Source organism: Amblyraja radiata, unplaced genomic scaffold (assembly GCF_010909765.2).
Source record: "Amblyraja radiata isolate CabotCenter1 unplaced genomic scaffold, sAmbRad1.1.pri S35, whole genome shotgun sequence".
In the NCBI taxonomy this organism is placed as follows: domain Eukaryota; kingdom Metazoa; phylum Chordata; class Chondrichthyes; order Rajiformes; family Rajidae; genus Amblyraja; species Amblyraja radiata.
Genome location: NW_022630148.1, coordinates 87,175 through 103,222, shown reverse-complemented (window position 1 = coordinate 103,222; position 16,048 = coordinate 87,175).

Sequence of the window (16,048 nt, the reverse complement as noted above, 5' to 3'; positions counted from 1 at the left end):
TGGCCAAGTTTGCATATGATATGAAGATAGGTCAAGGAGCAGGTAGTGTAGAGAAAGCAGGGACTCTGCAGAACGACAGTGGGCAGAGAATTGGCAGATGGAATATAATGCAGCAAAGTGTGAGGTCAAGCATTTTAGAATAAGGAATAAGTGTGTAGAGTATTTTCTAAATGAGCAGAAATTGGAGGTTAAATGGGGATTGGGAGAACTGGTGCGGGACTCCCAAAAAGATAATTTGCAAGTCGATTCGGTATTAAGGAAGGCAAATGCAATGGCAGCAGTTATTTTGACAAACCTTGAATATAAAAACAGGGCTGTGATACTGTGCCTCTATAAAGCGCTGGTCTGACCACATTGGGAACATTGTGTCAATGTTGGCCACCATATCTGAGGAAGGATGTGCAGTAGGTCCAGAGGAGGTACTTTGGATCTGTCTTCACTAAGGAGGACACAAACAATCTTCCTGATATAGTAGTGGCCAGAAGATCTGGGGTGACGGTGGAACTGAAGGAAATCCACATTAGGCAGGAAATGGTGTTGGATAGACTTATGGGACCGAAGGCAGATAAATCCCCAGGGCCTGATGGTCTGCATCCCAGGGTACGTAGGGAAGTGGCTCTAGAAATCGTGGACGCATTGGTGATCATTTTCCAATGTTCTATAGACTCAGGATCAGTTTCTGTGGATTGGAGGGTAGCTAAAGTTATCCCACTTCTTAAGAAAGGCGGGAGAGAGAAAACAGGGAATTATAGACCAGTTACCGTGACATCGGTAGTGGGGAAGATGCTGGAGTCAATTATAAAAGATGTGATAGCCGCACATTTGAATAGCAGCAACAGGATCGGTCCGAGTCAGAATGGATTTACGAAGGGGAAATCATGCTTGACTAATCTTCTGTAATTTTTTGAAGATGTAACTAGGAAAATGGACAAGGGAGAGCCAGTGGATGTAGTGTACCTGGACTTTCAGAAAGCATTGGATAAGGTCCCACATAAGAGATTAGTGGGCAAAATGAGGGCACATGGTATTGGGGGCCTGGGATCGTTGGAGCGAGTGGAGGAGGGTCAGGGCGGTGAGTATATAAATCGAGCGCGGGGCTTGCTTTTACAGAGGCCCGGGATCGTTGAGCGAGTGGAGGAGGGTCAGGGCGGTGAGTATATAAATCGAGCGCGGGGCTTGCTTTTACAGAGGCCCGGGATCGTTGGAGCGAGTGGAGGAGGGTCAGGGCGGTGAGTATATAAATCGAGCGCGGAGCTTGCTTTTACAGAGGCCCGGGATCGTTGGAGCGAGTGGAGGAGGGTCAGGGCGGTGAGTATATAAATCGAGCGCGGGGCTTGCTTTTACAGAGGCCCGGGATCGTTGGAGCGAGTGGAGGAGGGTCAGGGCGGTGAGTATATAAATCGAGCGTGGGGCTTGCTTTTACAGAGGCCCGGGATCGTTGGAGCGAGTGGAGGAGGGTCAGGGCTTACAGAAATCCGTACTCCATAGGGAGGGTTCTGGTGGAAGCCGCTAATTGGTGGAAGCAGACTAGAGGAAGCAGATGATTGGGTGCAACCTCAGGTTAGCATTTCTGCTTTCTGGTTAAAGGTACAGTGCTTTAGTAAAGGTACAGTGAGCTAAGGGTACAGTGGACTAAAGGTACAGTGCTTTAGTAAAGGTACAGTGAGCTAAGGGTACAGTGGACTAAAGGTACAGTGCTTTAGTAAAGGTACAGTGAGCTAAGGGTACAGTGCTTTTTGTTTATATAATAAAGGTGCAGTTTAAAGGGCAAGAGGGAGCAGCTGTTGTCAGATACCTGCTGATTTCTCCCAGCAGTTTCTATTGTATTATACTGGTATCGGATCCAGGGTAAGGCGGGAGAATGACAGCAAGAGCAGTGTACTGTTCGGGATGTCAGATGTGGGAGGTCATGGTGTCGGATGGCCCTCCAGACGTCCACATCTGCACCAGGTGCAGCGAGATGGGGCTCCTAAGGGACCGTATTAGGATCCTGGAGCAGCAGCTCGATGACCTCTGTCTGGTCAGGGAGAGTGAGGAGGTCATAGAGGGGAGTTATAGGGAGGTGGTCACTCCAAAACCGCGGGAGAGAGACATGTGGGTCACGCTAAAGAAGGGCAAGGGGTAGAGGCAGGGACGAGTGAGTACTCCAATGTCGGTACACCTTGCAAATAAGTACTCCTGTTTGAGTACGGATGGGGGTGACAGCCTGCCCGGGGGTAGCGAGAGCGGACGGGCCTCCAGCACAGAGACCGGCCCTGTTGCTCCTGAAGGTAGGGACAAAAAGAAGAGGGCAATAGTAATTGGGGACTCTATTGTTAGGGGGTCGGATAGGCGATTCTGTGGACGCAGTCGGGAGACCAGGATGGTGGTCTGCCTCCCTGGTGCCAAGGTCTCGGACATGTCTCAACGCGTCCAAGATATCCTGAAATCAGAGGGAGAGGAGCCTGAGGTCGTGGTACATATAGGTACCAATGACATAGGTAAAAAAAGGGAAGAGGTCCTGAAGGGAGGATTTAGGGAGTTGGGAGGAGAGTTAAGGAAAAGGACCAAAAAGGTAACAATCTCAGGATTACTGCCTGTGCCACGCGACAGTGAGAGTAGGAATGGAGCGAGGTGGAGGATAAATGCGTGGCTGAAAGACTGGTGCAGAGGGCAGGGATTCAAGTTTCTGGATCACTGGGACTTCTTTTGGGGAAGGTGGGACCTGTACAGAAAGGACGGGTTGCACTTGAACCCGAGGGGGACCAATATCCTGGCGGGGAAATTTGCAAAGGCTACTGGGGGGACTTTAAACTAGAATGGTTGGGGCGAGGGACTCAAATAGAGAAAGCTAGTACAGGTGCACAACCTTTTATCCGAAAGCCTTGGGACCAGACATTTGTCGGATTTCGGAATTTTTTGGATTTCCGAATGGAAGATTTTTAGCGTAGATTAGGTAGGTAGCGCGGGCGGCTTGAAAAGTCTGGAGCGGCTGCCTCCTCCCCGGAGACCGGGGAATCATTGCATAAATGTAAGTCAGTTAGTTTGGAGGGATTTTATGTGGTGGGGGGGTGAAGGGGGAAACTTTAATTCTTAGTCCCCTACCTGGTCGGAGAGGCGGGGAGCGGGCAATGCCTTACCGGGTCGCCGTGCAGTAAGCTTCGGAGTGCTGTGGCCGCCGACTCCCAACATCGCGGAGCTGGGGGCTGCGGGCGTCCGGCCGCGGTTGGAGCTCCGACCCCGGCAACTCTACCCCTGGCTGCGCGGCGCTCCAAATCCAGCGCGGCCCGCGGCCGGACGCCCGCAGCCTCAGCGCCGCGATGTTGGGAGTCGGCGGCGTCGCAGCGCTGGGATACCAGCGGGGAGCGGGCAATGCCTTACCAGGTCGCCGTGCGGTAAGCTCCGGAGCGCTGTGGCCGCCGAAACACAACATGTCGGCGGCCACAGCGGTGCTGGGGCTGCGGGCGTCCGGCCGCGGGCCGCGCTGGATTTGGAGCGCCGCGTAGCCAGAGGTAGAGTTGCCGGGGTCGGAGCTACAACCGGCGCCGCCCGCGGCCGGATGCCCGCAGCCCCAGCTGGGAGTCGGCGGCCACAGCGCTCCGGAGCTTACTGCACGGCGACCCGGTAAGGCATTGACCGCTCCCCGCCTCTCCGACCAGGTAGGGGACTAAGAATTAAAGTTTCCCCCTTCACATAAAAGCCCTCCAAACTAACTGACTAACATTTAAGCAATGATTTACAGATGTTTAAGTGTTTCCCCGGTCTCCGGGGAGGAGGCAGCCGCTACAGTAGTACAGACCTGGGTTGACCGTGGGTCGTTTCGGGTCAAGTTTGGCGCCAAACACGAGCTTTAGTGTGCAGACGACATCCTGGAAAAAATGGCCGGTTTTCGGAGTTTTTCGGTTTCCGGAACTCCGGATAAAAGGTTGTGCACCTGTAGACAGAATGGTAGGCACAAGAGGAGAAAGAAAAATAAAGGAAATAAACAGAGAATAAGAGGCGGGGGGTTTCTTAAATGTGCATATTTTAATGCTAGAAGCATTGTAAGAAAGGTGGATGAGCTTAGAGCCTGGATTGACACCTGGAAGTATGGTGTTGTGGCGATCAGTGAAACATGGTTGCAGGAGGGCTGTGATTGGAAACTAAATATTCCAGGATTTCGTTGCTTCAGGTGTGATAGAATTGGAGGGGCAAGAGGTGGAGGTGTTGCATTACTAGTCAGGGAAGATATTACAGCAGTGCTTTAACCATATAACCATATAACAATTACAGCACGGAAACAGGCCATCTCGACCCTTCTAGTCCGTGCCGAACACATAATCTCCCCTAGTCCCATATACCTGCGCTCAGACCATAACCCTCCATTCCTTTCCCATCCATATAACTATCCAATTTATTTTTAAATGATAAAAACGAACCTGCCTCCACCACCTTCACTGGAAGATCATTCCACACAGCTACCACTCTCTGAGTAAAGAAGTTCCCTCTGCTTTGGCAGGATAGATTGGAGGGCTCATCTAGGGAGGCTATTTGGGTGGAACTGAGAAACATAGAAACATAGAAACATAGAAAGTAGGTGCGAGAGTAGACCACCAGGTCCGTCGAGCCCGCACCGCCATTCGCTCATGGCTGAACACTAAACAGACACACTTACCCACAAACAGTAGACACAAGACACAGAACACAAGACATTACCCTCCCCTTTATACCGCTATCACCCCTCTCCACCCCAAGAACCTCGTGATCTCCTGGGGGAGGCAAAAAACCGGATAAAAACCCAGGTCCAATTCGGGAAAAAAATCCGGGAAATTCCTCTACGACCCCAATCCAGGCGATCGACACTTGTCCAGGAGATCACTCAGGTCTTACTATACTAACCATACCTAGGTCCATATCCCTGCCCTCTCCCCGTAGCCCCTTATCCCCTTGGCAGCTAAAAAACCATCTATTTTAGACTTAAATATATTTAACGTTTCTGCTTCCACTGCTCCCTGGGGCAGTGAATTCCATAAATTAACCACCCTCTGGGTGAAGAAGTTCTTCCTCATCTCAGTTTTAAAAGAGCCCCCCCTTATTCTGTAACTATGTCCCCTAGTTCTAGTTTCCCCGATCATTGGGAACATCCTCGGTGCATCCACCCGATCAAGGCCCCTCACGATCTTATATGTTTCAATGAGATCGCCTCTCATTCTTCTAAACTCCAAAGAGTAGAGTTCCAGCCTACTTAACCTTTCCTCATATGTCTCATATGGAGAAGTGGGAAAGGGGTAGCAACACTTATAGGGGTGTATTATAGACCGCCAAATGGGGATCGAGAATTGGAAGAGCAAATATGTAAGGAGATAGCAGATATTAGTAGTAAGCACAAAGTAGTGATTGTGGGAGATTTCAACTTTCCACACATAGACTGGGAAACACATTCGGTAAATGGGCTGGATGGTTTGGAGTTTGTAAAATGTGTGCAGGATAGTTTTTTGCAGCAATACATAGAGGTACCTACTAGAGGAGGGGCAGTGTGGGACCTCCTGTTAGGAAATGAGACGGGACAGGTGGCGGAGGTATGCGTTGGGGAGCACTTCGGGTCCAGTGATCACAATACCATTAGTTTCAATATAATTATGGAGAGGGTCAGAACTCGACCTAGGGTTGAGATTTTTGATTGGAGAAAGGCTAACTGATGAGATGCGAAATGATTTAAAAGGAGTGAACTGGGACATTTTGTTTTATGGGAAGGATGTAGAAGAGAAATGGAGGACATTTAAAGGGGAAATTTTAAGAATACAGAATCTTTATGTTCCTGTTCGGTTGAAAGGAAACAGTAAAAATTGGAAAGAACCCTGGTTTTCAAGGGAAATTGGACGTCTTGTTCGGAAAAAGAGGGAGATCTACAATAATTATAGGCAGCATGAAGTAAATGAGGTGCTTGAGGAGTATAAGGAATGTAAAAAGAATCTTAAGAAATAAATTAGAAAAGCTAAAAGAAGACATGAGGTTGCTTTGGCAAGTAAGGTGAAAGTAAATCCAAAGGGTTTCTACAGCTATATTAATAGCAAAAGGATAACGAGGGATAAAATTGGTCCAGTGGAGAGACAGAGTGGACAGCTATCTGCAGAGCCAAAAGAGATGGGGGAGATATTGAACAATTTCTTTTCTTCGGTATTCACCAAGGAGAAGGATATTGAATTATGTGAGGTAAGAGAAACTAGTAGAGTAGCTATGGATACTATGAGTTTCAAAGTAAAAGAAGTACTGACACTTTTGAAAAATATAAAAGTGGATAAGTCTCCAGGTCCTGACAGGATATTCCCTAGGACATTGAGCAAAGTTAGTGTAGAAATAGCCGGGGCTATGACAGAAATATTTCAAATGTCATTAGAAACGGGAATAGTGCCGGAGGATTGGCGTACTGCGCATGTTGTTCCATTGTTTAAAAAGGGTTCTAAGAGTAAACCTAGCAATTATAGGCCTGTTAGTTTGACTTCAGTGGTGGGCAAATTAATGGAAAAGATACTTAGAGATAATATATATAAGCATCTGGATAAACAGGGTCTGATTAGGAACAGTCAACATGAATTTGTGCCTGGAAGGTCATGTTTGACTAATCTTCTTGAATTTTTTGAAGAGGTTACTAGGGAAATTGACGAGGGTAAAGCAGTGGATGTTGTCTATATGGACTTTAGTAAGGCCTTTGACAAGGTTCCTCATGGAAGGTTGGTTAAGAATGTTCAACTGTTGGGTATAAATGCAGGAGTAGCAAGATGGATTCAACAGTGGCTGAATGGGAGAAGCCAGAGGGTAATGGTGGATGGTTGTTTGTCGGGTTGGAGGCAGGTGACTAGTGGGGTGCCTCAGAGATCGGTGTTGGGTCCTTTGTTGTTTGTCATGTACATCAATGATCTGGATGAAGGTGTGGTAAATTGGATTAGTGAGTATGCAGATGATACCAAGATAGGGGGTGTTGTGGATAATGAAGAGGATTTCCAAAGTCTACAGAGTGATTTAGGCCATTTGGAAGAATGGGCTGAAAGATGGCAGATGGCGTTTAATGCTGATAAATGTGAGGTGCTACACCTTGGCAGGACAAATCAAAATAGGACGTACATGGTAAATGGTAGGGAATTGAAGAATACAGTTGAACAGAGGGATCTGGGAATAACCGTGCATAGTTCCTTGAAGGTGGAATCTCATATAGATAGGGTGGTAAAGAAAGCTTTTGGTATGCTAACCTTTATAAATCAGAGCATTGAGTATAGAAGCTGGGATGTAATGTTAAAATTGTACAAGGCATTGGTGAGACCAAATCTGGAGTATGGTGTACAATTTTGGTCGCCCAATTATAGGAAGGATGTCAACAAAATAGAGAGAGTACAGAGGAGATTTACTAGAATGTTGCCTGGGTTTAAACAACTAAGTTACAGAGAAAGGTTGAATAAGTTAGGTCTTTATTCTCTGGAGCGCAGAAGGTTAAGGGGGGGACTTGATAGAGGTCTTTAAAATGATGAGAGGCATAGACAGAGTTGATGTGGATCAGCTTTTCCCTTTGAGAATAGGGAAGATTCAAACAAGAGGACATGACTTCAGAATTAAGGGACAGAAGTTTAGGGGTATGAGAGCAGGCAGGTGGGACTAAGGGAAAAAGTTGTTCGGCACGGACTTGTAGGGCCGAGATGGCCTGCTTTCGTGCTGTAATTGTTATATGGTTATATGGGTTTAGTGCTGACATGGATAGAGAAGTGGTTGGCAGACAGGAAACAAAGAGTAGGGATTAACGGGTCCCTTTCAGAATGGCAGGCAGTGACTAGTGTGGTACCTCAAGGCTCGGTGCTGGGACCACAGCTATTTACAATATACATCAATGATTTGGATGAAGGGATTCAAAGTAACATTTGCAAATTTGCAGATGACACAAAGCTGGGTGGCAGTGTGAACTGTGAGGAAGATGCTATGAGAATGCAGGGTGACTTGGACAGGTTGGGGGAGTGGACAGATGCAGGGCAGATGAAGTTTAATGCGGATAAATGTGAGGTTATCCATTTTGGTAGCAAAAACAGGAAGGCAGATTACTATCTAAATGGCGTCAAGTTGGGAAAAGGGGAAGTACAACGGGATCTGGGGGTCCTTGTACATCAGTCTATGAAAGTAAGCATGCAGGTACAGCAGGCAGTGAAGAAAGCCAATGGCATGTTGGACTTTATAACAAGAGGAATATAATATAGGAGCAAGGAGGTCCTTCTGCAGTTGTACAGAGCCTTAGTGAGACCACACCTGGGGTATTGTGTGCAGTTTTGGTCCCCTAATTTGAGGAAGGACATTCTTGCTATTGAGGGAGTGCAGCGTAGGTTTACAAGGTTAATTCCCGGGATGGCGGGACTGTCATATGCTGAGAGAATGGAGTGGCTGGGCTTGTACACTCTGCAGTTTAGAAAGATGAGAGGGGATCTCAGTGAAACATAAGATTCTTAAGGGTTTGGACACGCTAGAGGCAGGAAACATGTTCCTGATGTTGGGGGAATCCAGAACCAGGGGCCACACACACAGTTTAAGAATAAGGGGCGGCTATTTAGAACGGAGACGAGGAAACACTTTTTCTCACAGAGAGTTGTGAGTCTGTGGAATTCTCTGCCTCAGAGGGCGGTGGAGGCAGGTTCTCTGGATGCTCTCCAGAGAGAGTTAGATAGGGCTCTTAAAGATAGCGGAGTCAGGGGATATGGGGAGAAGGCAGGAACGGGGTACTGATTGGGGATGATTATGAACTTAAGAACATTAGCAAGAATGTAGATGATAAAAAAGTAGGTTGTATTATAGACAGTAAAGTGCTTGTCCCACCAGCATGCGACTGTATGCGTCAAGCGCGACCAAACCGGAAGCGGGGGCCGCGCGGAGGTCGAGTGATCCCGTACGAGTTGACGTGAAGTTCGAGCGAAGTCCGCGGGAAGTCCGCGCATGACGTACGGCGTCAAGACGCTGCGTACGCCCGTCGAGTTGGTGCGTACAGCGTGGAGACGCTGCGGGCCGGCAGGCCGTTGCTGTGCGGAATTATTTAACACAGTCAGTTTTCGGAGCCCAGCGCGATGTCGGGACCAGCTCCGCACAACTCTATACGGCTCCGGAGATCGAAGTGGGACAGGCCCCGCGAGGCCATATGCAGTCGCATGCTCGTGGGACAAGCCCTTCAGTATAATTGTGAAAAATTACAGCAGGATCTTGTTCGGTTGGGAGGTCACGATGCAGTTGTATAAGATGTTGGTGAGGCAACATTTAGAGTATTGTTTTCAGTTCTGGGCACCATGTTTTTGTAAAAGATTTTGTCAGCTGAAAATGGAGCAGATAAGGTTTACGAGCATGTTGCCAGGACTCGAGGGCCTGAGATATTGGGAAAGGTTGGGGCAGGGCTGGGACTCTATTCCTTGGAGCGCAGGAGGATGAGTGGTGATCTTTTGAAGTGTATAAAATCATGAGAGGAATAGATCAGGTAGACACATAGAGTCTCTTGTCCAGAGTAGGGGAATCGAGAACCAGAGGACATACGTTTAGGTGGGGGGGGTGCGCAGACACGGTGGGCCGAAGGGCCTGTTTGCACGCTGTATCTCTAAACTAAACTAGTGTGAATGGGTGATTGATTATCACCGCGGACTCGCTGGCCGATGGACCTGTTGCCGCGCTGTATCTCTCATTTAAACAAGTGCGAAGACGTGATCGCTGGTCAACGTGGATTCGGCCCAACTTTCCCATACCGGCCCATATGTCCCATCTACACGAGTTGCACATGCCAGCGGATGTGTGGGACAATGTTCATCCCTCCACAGTGAAGTAATGGACGCGGAGGTCTGGCCCAATCGCTGACAAGTCTCGCCCCCCCCCCCCGGCAAACTATTGGACTTTTCTGTTGAGCGGCTGTCGGTTCGTTGACTTTTAGGAGTCTCGCCCTTTCGGTTAGTTGGCGTTTCGTCTTCGTATTCTTTCGTTTTTTTTGGCATTTCGGCCTCGTTTCCATTCGGCTCTTTGGCTTTGAGTTATTTACTTCGGCTTCTCGTCCGTCGGCGCCACGTCCGGGTACCGTTGCCAGGGCCTGATATATTGCGTGAGGTTGAGCAGGATAGCACTTCAAACCTCTGAGCGCAGTAGGTTGAGGGGTGATCTTTTGAGGTGTATAAAATCATGAGGGGGATAGATTGTGGAGACACACAGAGTCTATATCCCAGAGTATGGGAATCGAGGACCAGAGGACATAGATTTAATGTGTGGGGGGGGGGAGTTTTATTGGGAACTTGAGGCATAACTTTTTCACACCGAGGGTGGTGGGTGTTTGGAACGATCTGCCAGAGGTGTCAGTTGACGGAGGAACTATGGCAATGTTTTAGAAACGTTTAGGTAGTTACATGAATTGGAAAGGATTAGAGGAACACTTGCCAAACTAGTGTAGAGTCTGTTTTCACCCTGTATCACTCTATGACACTGCTATGTTTCCCAGCATGTGAATGTGTGACGGGGCAGCGACCTGCTGTGATACTTGACCCGTTCGAATATAAATTTGAAGCGACATTGAGTGGAAAAATACTTTTTCACAATTCTGCGGTGAATCTCTGGGAAAAACAAACCTTCAATAGAACCAGGCTCTGTGGACTGATGACCTTGCCTTCGAGAGGTGTCCTGGTTGCCAGTTTGAAAGGGAATTATGTGCTCCTTGTATTTGGAAGGACTTTGCCCAAAAGGATGCTGCTTACTGTTGGTACACGGCGTTTCATTTGATCCCTCACCTGCAAGAACAATGCCAGTTGAATAAGTAAAATGAAGGTTGCTTTTCGGAGTGGAGACCTGTGACTAGTGGTGTGCCTCAGGGCTCGATGTTCAGCCCATTATTGTTTCTCATCTAGAATAAAGATTTGCATAGAACGTACATGGCAAGATTAGCCTGACTTCAGTGGTTGGTAAGATTTTTGAGTGTATTATAAATTATGAGGTAACAGAGTATTTACAAGAGATTAATTCATGATAATATAGGCCAAAGTCAGCATGTTCTTTGAAGGGGAGATCTTGTCTGACAAATCTAATAGAATCCTTTGAGGAAGTAAATAGCAAGAGAGACAAAGGAGAGTCAGTAGATGTTGTTCACCTCGATATTGAGAAAGCCTCTGGTAAGGTGCCGCACTAGTGTTTGCTAAAGAAGATGAGAGCCTATGGTGTTAAAAGGAAGACACTAGCAAGGATAGCAGGCTGGCTGGACAACAGATTGCTAAGAGTGGGGGTAATAGATCAGGTAGACACACAGAGTCTCTTGCCCAGATTTGGGGAATCGGGAACCAGAGGACATAGATTTATGGTGATGGGGGAAAGATTTAATAGGAACTGAGGCATAACTTTTTCACACTGAGGGTGGTGGGAGTATGGAACAACCTGCCAGAGGAAGCAGTTAACAGGTACATTCGCAACATTTAAGAAACATTTAGACAGGTAGACGTATAATAATAATAATAATAAATTTTATTTTTATAGCGCTTTTCTAAGACTCAAAGTCGCTTTACAATAGTAACAGACAATAGCAAACGGAGAAGCGGCGAACAAACAGCGCCAGCGTCCTCTCCGTGCAGCACATAAAGAAAGAATACAGACATAACAATAATAGACATTTAATCGGAATAACATATAATCAGAATATAACAAATAATAAAGACATCACAGAGACACAAATTAAAAACAGAATTCAATCCAAAAACAGAAAATCAAAAACACAGTGTGAAGAGAGAGCAGCGGCAACCAATTCGTGCCAGCGTCCACTCTCCCTTCACGGCAGCCATCTTGGACACAGACCTACAATAGGATGGTTTGGAGGTACATTGTCCAAACGCAGGCCGGTAGAAATAGTGTAGACGGGACATGTTGGTCGGTGTGGACATGTTGGGCCGAAGGGCCCGTTTCCACCCAAATTACTGCATTTGGACAGGTACATTAATAGGACGGGTTTAAAGGGACATTGGCCAAATGCGGGCAGGTGGGAGTAGTGTAGATGGGACATGTTGATCGGTATGGACAAATTGGGCTGAAGGGTCTGTGTCAACACTGTATTACTCTGTGACCCTGCTATGTTTTCCTGCAAGCAGATGTGTGACGTGGCAGCGACCTGCTGTGATATTTGACACGTTTGAGTTTAATTCTAAGCGAAATTGTGTGGACAAACCTTTTTCACAATTCCTCCGTGAATCACTGGGAGAAAACAAACCTTCAATAGGACCAGACTCTCTGGACTGATGTCCTTGCCTTCGAGCGGTGTCCTGGTTGCCAGTTTGACTGGGAGTGTGTTTTGAGCGCTGATCATTTTCAGAAGTACTTTGGTCCAACTCATCTTTCCTATTGTTGGTACACCCCATTTCATTTGATCCCAAAACTGCAAAGAAACATTCCAATTTAGATAAGTAATAAGCATTTTGCTAGAAGCAATAAATGCGTACACTATTTTCTAATTGGGGAGAAAATTCTGAATTTAGAAGTGCAAAGGAAGTTGGAAGAGCTGGTGCAGGATTCCAATTTTTTTTTAACTTCGATTCGGTAGTCAGGAAGTCAAATGCAATTCCAGCAGTTATTCCAGCAGTTGACTTGAATACAAAAACAGGGATGTAATACTGTGTCTCTAGAAAGCGCTTGTAAGACCACATTTGAAATATTGTGAGCAATTTTATCCCGCATATCTAAGGGGAAATGTGCTACCGCTGGAGAAGATCCACAGGAAGATGAGAGTCTATGGTGTTAAAAGGAAGACACTAGCAAGGATAGCAGGCTGGCTGGACAACAGATGGCTAAGAGTGGGAATACAGGGGGCTTTTTGTGGTTGGCTAGAAGTGACTAGCGGAGTTCCGCAGGGGGTTGGCGCTGAAGCCGCTGCCCTTCATGTTGTATATTAATAATTTGGATCAGGGAATTGAAGGCTTTTTGGCCAAGTTTGCATATGATATGAAGATAGATCAAGGAGCAGGTAGTGTAGAGAAAGCAGGGACTCTGCAGAACGACAGTGGGCAGAGAATTGGCAGATGGAATATAGTGCAGCAAAGTGTGGGGTCAAGCATTTTAGAATAAGGAATATGTGTGTAGAGTATTTTCTATATGAGGAGAAATTTCAGAAATTGGAGTTTAAATGGGGCTTGGGAGAACTGGTGCGGGACTCCCAAAAAGATAATTTGCAAGTCGATTCGGTATTAAGGAAGGCAAATGCAATGGCAGCAGTTATTTTGACAGATCTTGAATATAAAAACAGGGCTGTGATACTGTGCCTCTATAAAGCGCTGGTCTGACCACATTGGGAACATTGTGTCAATGTTGGCCACCATATCTGAGGAAGGATGTACAGTAGGTCCAGAGGAGGTACTTTGGAACTGTCTTCACTAAGGAGGACACAAACAATCTTCCTGATATAGTAGTGGCCAGAGGATCTGGGGTGACGGAGGAACTGAAGGAAATCCACATTAGGCAGGAAATGATGTTGGATAGACTGATGGGACCGAAGGCAGATAAATCCCCAGGGCCTGATGGTCTGCATCCCAGGGTACTTAGGGAAGTGGCTCTAGAAACCGTGGACGCATTGGTGATCATTTTCCAATGTTCTATAGACTCAGGATCAGTTTCTGTGGATTGGAGGGTAGCTAAAGTTATCCCACTTCTTAAGAAAGGCGGGAGAGAGAAAACGGAATTATAGACCAGTTACCGTGACATCGGTAGTGGGGAAGATGCTGGAGTCAATTATAAAAGATGTGATAGCCGCACATTTGGATAGCAGTAACAGGATCGGTCCGAGTCAGCATGGATTTACGAAGGGGAAATCATGCTTGACTAATCTTCTGTAATTTTTTGAAGATGTAACTAGGAAAATGGACAAGGGAGAGCCAGTGGATGTAGTGTACCTGCACTTTCAGAAAGCATTTGATAAGGTCCCACATAGGAGATTAGTGGGCAAAATGAGGGCACATGGTAATGGGGGGTGAGTGCTGACATGGATAGAGAAGTGGTTGGCAGACAGGAAACAAAGAGTAGGGATTAACGGGTCCCTTTCAGAAAGGCAGGCAGTGACTAGTGGGGTACCTCAAGGCTCGGTGCTGGGACCACAGCTATTTACAATATACATCAATGATTTGGATGAAGGGATTCAAAGTAACATTAGCAAATTTGCAATGACACAAAGCTGGGTGGCAGTGTGAACTGTGAGGAGGATGCTATGAGAATGCAGGGTGACTTGGACAGGTTGGGGAAGTGGGCAGATGCAGGGCAGATGAAGTTTAATGTGGATAAATGTGAGGTTATGCATTTTGGTAGCAAAAACAGGAAGGCAGATTACTATCTAAATGGCGTCAAGTTGGGAAAAGGGGAAGTACAACGGGATCTGGGGGTCCTTGTACATCAGTCTATGAAAGTAAGCATGCAGGTACAGCAGGCAGTGAAGAAAGCCAATGGCATGTTGGACTTTATAACAAGAGGAATATAATATAGGAGCAAGGAGGTCCTTCTCCAGTTGTACAGGGCCCTAGTGAGACCACACCTGGAGTATTGTGTGCAGTTTTGGTCCCCTAATTTGAGGAAGGACATTCTTGCTATTGAGGGAGTGCAGCGTAGGTTTACAAGGTTAATTCCCGGGATGGCAGGACTGTCATATGCTGAGAGAATGGAGCGGCTGGGCTTGTACACTCTGCAGTTTAGAAAGATGAGAGGGGATCTCAGTGAAACATAAGATTCTTAAGGGTTTGGACACGCTAGAGGCAGGAAACATGTTCCTGATGTTGGGGGAATCCAGAACCAGGGGCCACACACTCAGTTTAAGAATAAGGGGTGACCATTTAGAACGGAGACGAGGAAACACTTTTTCTCACAGAGAGTTGTGAGTCTGTGAAATTCTCTGCCTCAGGTTCTCTGGATGCTCTCCAGAGAGAGTTAGATAGGGCTCTTAAAGATAGCGGAGCAGGGGATATGGGGAGAAGGCAGGAACGGGGTACTGATTGGGGATGATTATGAACTTAAGAACATTAGCAAGTTTGTAGATGATAAAAAAGCAGGTTGTATTATAGACAGTAAAGGGCTTGTCCCACCAGCATGCGACTGTATGCGTCAAGCGCGACCAAACTGGAAGCGGGGGCCGCGCGGAGGTCGAGTGATCCCGTACGAGTTGACGTGAAGTTCGAGCGAAGTCCACGGGATGTTCGCGCGTGACATACGGCGTCAAGACGCTGCACATGCCTGCTTTGGGCCCTCTAATATCACTTTAAACCTGTCTTATCCATGTTCCTGTCCAAATATTTCTAAAACATTGCGATGTTATTTCTAAAACATTGTGAGTATAAGAGCAGGGATGTTCTACTGCAGTTGTACAGGGTCTTGGTGAGACCACTACTGGAGTATTGCGTACAGTTTTGGTCTCCTAATCTGAGGAAAAACATTCTTGCCATAGAGGGAGTACAGAGAAGGTTCACCAGAGTGATTCCTGGGATGGCAGGACTTTCATATGAAGAAAGACTGGATAGACTCGGCTTGTACTCGCTAGAATTTAGAAGATTGAGGGGGGATCTTATAGAAACGTACAAAATTCTTAAGGGGTTGGACAGGCTAGATGCAGGAAGATTGTTCCCGATGTTGGGGAAGTCCAGAACAAGGGGCCACACACACAGTTTAAGGATAAGGGGGAAGTCTTATAGGACCGAGATGAGAAAATCATTTTTTTTTCACGCACAGAGAATGGTGAATCTGTGGAACTCTCTGCCACAGAAGATAGTTGTGGCCACAGTTCATTGGCTATATTTAAGAGGGAGTTGGATGTGGCCCTTGTGGCTAAAGTGATCGGGGGTATGGAGAGAAGGCAGGTACAGGATACTGAGTTGGATGATCAGCCATGATCATATTGAATGGCGGTGCAGGCTCGAAGGGCCGAATGGCGCCTACTCCTGCACCTATTTTCTATGTTTCTATGATAGTACCTGCCTCAACTACATTCCATACACCTACAACCTTTAAACCTTAAATGATCCATTCCTCCTATAATTGTGTGCACGTCTATGAGATTACCCCTCATCCTCTTACGCTCCCAAGAGTCCCAACC